General features: G+C 23.3%; 1 long non-coding RNA gene across 1 annotated transcript; it reads left to right on the plus strand.

Annotated features, from left to right (window-relative positions):
- The first annotated feature begins 1,681 nt into the window (after positions 1-1,681).
- Positions 1,682-4,392, plus strand: LOC146888566 (uncharacterized). The gene is made up of 2 exons (XR_014996580.1): positions 1,682-3,170; positions 4,181-4,392. It is a non-coding gene; the product is annotated as an uncharacterized LOC146888566 (long non-coding RNA).
- The last annotated feature ends 761 nt before the right edge of the window (positions 4,393-5,153 follow it).

Raw genomic sequence — 5,153 nt, forward strand, 5'->3', positions numbered from 1 at the left:
TAAGAGGGGGCCATGACTCCCCTGCACACTAACTAAGGTCAGCCCGTGGTCACATCTCAAGTGTGTATATATATATATATATATATATATATATATATATATATATATATATATATATATATATATATATATATATATATATATATATATATATATATATATATATATATATATATATATATATATATATATATATATATATATATATATATATATATATATATATATATATATATAAATAACTCAAAGTTATTTATGAAAATGTTCACGATTTAATAATTGCGTAAAATTTATTTTTATATATTTTTACTTTTTTATTTAGATTAATATTTTTTTAAAAAAAATTAATATCTTAACACTTATGTTTGCTGTAAAATGTATTTTAATTTTTTTAACAACTAATTTTATTTGCATTAATATTTTAACATTTAATAATAGAAAACAATACATTTTTAATATATTTTTGATATTATGTAAAATTAAAAATAGTCCTCAAATATTATTATATAATTTTTTTATTATTAATATTATTATTACTAGCATACGCACAGACGCGATACACATTTTTTAAATATACGTGATATTATATTAGTAGGTGATGATAAAGTAATGTTATTAAGTTAATATATAAATAAAATTATATTTATTAAAAATAAAGTGAAATATATCAGAAAAGATGAGAGAATAGTTGTTGATAAATAGAGAAAAAAAGAAAAGCAAACATAGACGATTTTATAAAAAAATTTGTAAAAGTAACGGTCAATTTTCAAAAATTTAATAAATAATTATATTTTAAAGACTAAAATTGGTATTTTGAAATGTGGACACAAAAGAGAAATCCTCTTTATATATTGTTATAGATTACATAATAATATTATTATTACTATATAATAATATATTATTATTAATAATATTAGAATTATTATTACTATTATTAGTATTAATAGTAATATTATTATTAAATAAAAATATTAATAATAATATTATGTAATAATAATAATAATATTAATAATATTAATAATAGTAAATATTATTATAATTTAATAGTAATATTATTATGTAATAATTATATTAATAATCAAAATATCATATAATAATAATATATAATAATTGTAATAATAATAATATTAATAATAATGATAATATATAATAAAAATAATAGAAAGGTTGTGGTTGGACTTACCAAACTTTTTCTTTTATTTCTTTTAATTAATCATGAAAAACGCGGATTAGATCGAGATAAGGATTTTATTTTATGAAAAATTTAAGTAACATGTGGCATGATATTAATTACGTAGGATAAAGTTTAATGTCATTGAAAAAATAAGTATTAAAATTAATGTTTTTAAAAGTATAAGGAACAAACAATATGCAAGTTTCAACTAGAGACAATTTTTAATTTTATGTAATACTTCATGGACCAAAGCATATATTTTCCTTTAATTTTATGTGAATTATACTATTTTTTATATATGAGTTTATGTAACATCTCATCTAATAGTATAAAATCATTAAACAAAACATTTCATATCGAATAATCATAAAACATAGAATACTACCATGAAACTACTATATTATAGACATCCGAAATATATATATATATATATATATATATATATATATATATATATATATATAGAGAGAGAGAGAGAGAGAGAGAGAGAGAAGTAGAGTTTTTCAAAATAAAAAGATACATAAGAGTCTTAAACACCAATTAGTTCATCTAAAACTTCCTCGTCTGCTCACACTAATAAGGTGATCATTGCAAATAAGAATAAAATACAAGACAAAACAAGGCACAAAGAAAAGGGTAAGCTAATGTACAAAAATGTTTAATCATTAAAGAATACAATTATTTGAATCATACATAATCAATCATCTTATTTCATGCAAGGACCTAAACATGACTCAATTATCTGGATACATGCATTGATATAGGCTCTTGACAAGTTGTGTACTTGTGGTGGCTTCTATTGTTTTGCAGAGCTATTACCAATGAGTTTCACCTTACCACACACAAAGTTATTCTCCACTAGTGACTACAAAGTTAGTAAGCTCTATTACTTTGGATTTGTTGAGTGAGTAAGTACTCAACCAACGACTCCCAAGTCAGTAAGTCCCTAACTTTGAATTCATTTAGCGAGTTCACCCTTGAGCAACGAGGCTGCATAAATTTGTGGAACATGATTATGCACAATTTTGCCTTCCCAATCTAGTATAAGCAGCTCAATACCCTTCACATATGCCAAAAACATACGAAGCTCAAATTAACCCCAAACATCAGTGCTAAATGCTCTCAAATGAAAAACTAATTCAATCATTATTCATATGTAAACAACTTCAAGTTTAAAACATGAATTTCACACAATCATGTATCATTCTACAGATCAAACACAGGCAATTTTCAATACCATCATACAATTTACCAATTCAATATTAACTTAAAAGCATTGTAATTAGCTTCTTACTTGTAAGATAACTCAAACAATCCAAGAAGTGTCAAATCTTCCTTCCTACTATCAAGATGCTTAACTCAACCTATGAACAACATATACATGATTAAGGCACATCAAAAACTCACAAAGAAGACTTAGAAGTCACATGCGAGTTAGAGTTGCTCACATGCATGCACAAGGACAATTGACCAAGGAAGATGAGTAAAAAATCAACTTACTCAATTGGAGAAATTAATCGAACAAAAGTGGAGAGCCTGCCACAAGGATCACCTTAGTGATCTCCGAGCTTCAAAAAGATGAACACGAAATGAGAAATCCTATATAGAAGTGAAAGAGCTCAAAGAAAATGGTTTTTAGAGAGATTGTGCATTTATAAATAACGAAACTTGTTTATAAAACTTATATTTATACTTTAACCTTTTAACATTAAAATAATCGAGTCTCATTATTTTAAACATTCTATCAATCCTAAAATACTATTTTCTAGGTTCTTATCGTTTATATTTTAAGAGACTATTTTTAAATCATTTTATTTAAAATTAAAAAAATGATATTTATGAGTATTAAAGAAATATGAGAAAAAAAATTCACAAAATATCAAATAAATAATAAGATTACCTTTTAGATGAAACATGTCGTGAAGGATCAGTCCGAACAGAAGGTCGAGCACACTAATCTAAGATAAAGGCTGAGACGAGCATACTTGGATTAAAGGTCAGTTTTGGCTTTCATATTGATTATTGCTTATATATCCAATGATATATTGGAAACAATTAATGTTTTTTCACGTTTAAAAAAATCTATAGACGAACTTTGACTTATAGGACTGTTATAGATATTTTAATCTTATAACTTTTTTGATAAAGAATTTTTTGGTTATTGGGTTAAATATGTTTTTGGTCACTCAAGTTTAAGTGAATTTTGGAATTAGTCATTCTTCAAAACTTTATACTAATTCAGTCCTTCATCTTTAGAAATATGTGGATTTAGTCCTTCTTACTAATTTTTGTTAAGTTTATTTGACATTTTAAACGTATTTTGTGATAATATTTGAGTTAACATTGAAGCGAAAATGTGACAAACAGTATAAACAATTCAAATACTATTATGAAATGCGCTTGAAATGTCAAAAAAACTTAACAAAATTTGGTTAAAAGGACTAAATTCACGTATTTTTAAAGATGAATGACTAAATTGATATAAAGTTTTGAAAAGGGTCTTGGTTATTTGAATTTTTTTTACCCTAACCTAAATGAGTCATAGTCAAGTCATGCAAAATGACTCAAATTGACAATTATATAATTATCATTGATAATCTCACGTCTATAATGTAAGATTATAAAAGATGACTTTAAATGTATAGTGTTTAATGTTCATGCTCAAATGATCATATTATAACATAATTCCAACAAGCAAAGGCTTAACAACGTCGTCACAAACTCTAAACTTAGTTTCTTTTAATATCATTTAAAAGGTTTATCAATGTGGTCACAATGCATTTTTCTCTTAGATTTATCAAGATTTTCAATCATCGAAAAGTATTATCGTATTTAATCAACACTATCAATATTATTTTAGTATAATAATAAAATTTCTTCCTATTCAATTGAGATTTTTAAAAGACTGAAGAATATCATTTAGTATTTTGAATATTACAAATTTTAATGAGTTATATTATGGATTAAATTTTGTATGACATTTTATTTATATATATAAATTGTTAGGTTTTATAGAGGGAGTTTCACTAGGGAGAAAAAACACCAATGAGATCTGACCCCAATCACATAAAGGATCTTTATTCTTATATAATGCTCTCTACTTTTTTTATAACATTAAAAGTAAGTTCTCATGGATGTGAGACTTATTTCCTCACATAAATATTATTCCCATAATACAATCTCACTTAATATGTAAGATTTTTTTTTCTTATACTTTATATATTTTTTCTTCATTTTTTGTACTGTTACTTTGAGTTATTAACTTCTACATTCAAGGGTTATTATTATTTTTATGATAAATACTTATATTCGTTACTTAAGATAAAACTAGAAAAATTAAAGAAACTAAAGAAAATATATTGGCGGACCAGCCTATTAACTCGTCAGTGTCTTCTTGATTATTTCTCCTTACACCTCTCTTTGTTTGCTCTTGTACTCCCATAAAATCCATAAATCCAAAATTACCCTTAGTTAAAATTATAAGAAAAATCTAAAAATTACATCTGCACCTTCATTTCTGAATGTATTATGGAAGATATTTTTATACAGTTTAAACTCTAATTTTTATAAAAAAAATAATTAAATTTATAGTAGATTCAATTTAGTTTTCTAATTTTATTAGATTTTTAAAAATATGAACTTAATTAAGATTAAAAAAAAAATCTTAGGATCTATTTGAAATTTTTCAACAAAAATATGAACAATGGAGTATTTTAACCTAAATCATTTCACTTAAAAAATTTAAATTTAAATTAATTTTATTTTATAGATATAATACTTTGATGTGTAAATTATAAAATAATTTTATTGTCAATCTAAGATCATTTAAAAAATTAAAGTGAACCAATTAAAAATAAAGGATGTAATTAATTTTTTCATAAAAATTCCAAGATATATTTTGGAACGTGCACATCGTGAAATACATTTAAAAAACATATTTTGAAGTGAATACTCTCACAGATATTTCTAATTCTAAAAA

Source organism: Vigna unguiculata, chromosome 1, assembly GCF_037176805.1.
Source record: "Vigna unguiculata cultivar grain cowpea cultivar isolate G323 ecotype 2 chromosome 1, ASM3717680v1, whole genome shotgun sequence".
NCBI lineage: Eukaryota > Viridiplantae > Streptophyta > Magnoliopsida > Fabales > Fabaceae > Vigna > Vigna unguiculata.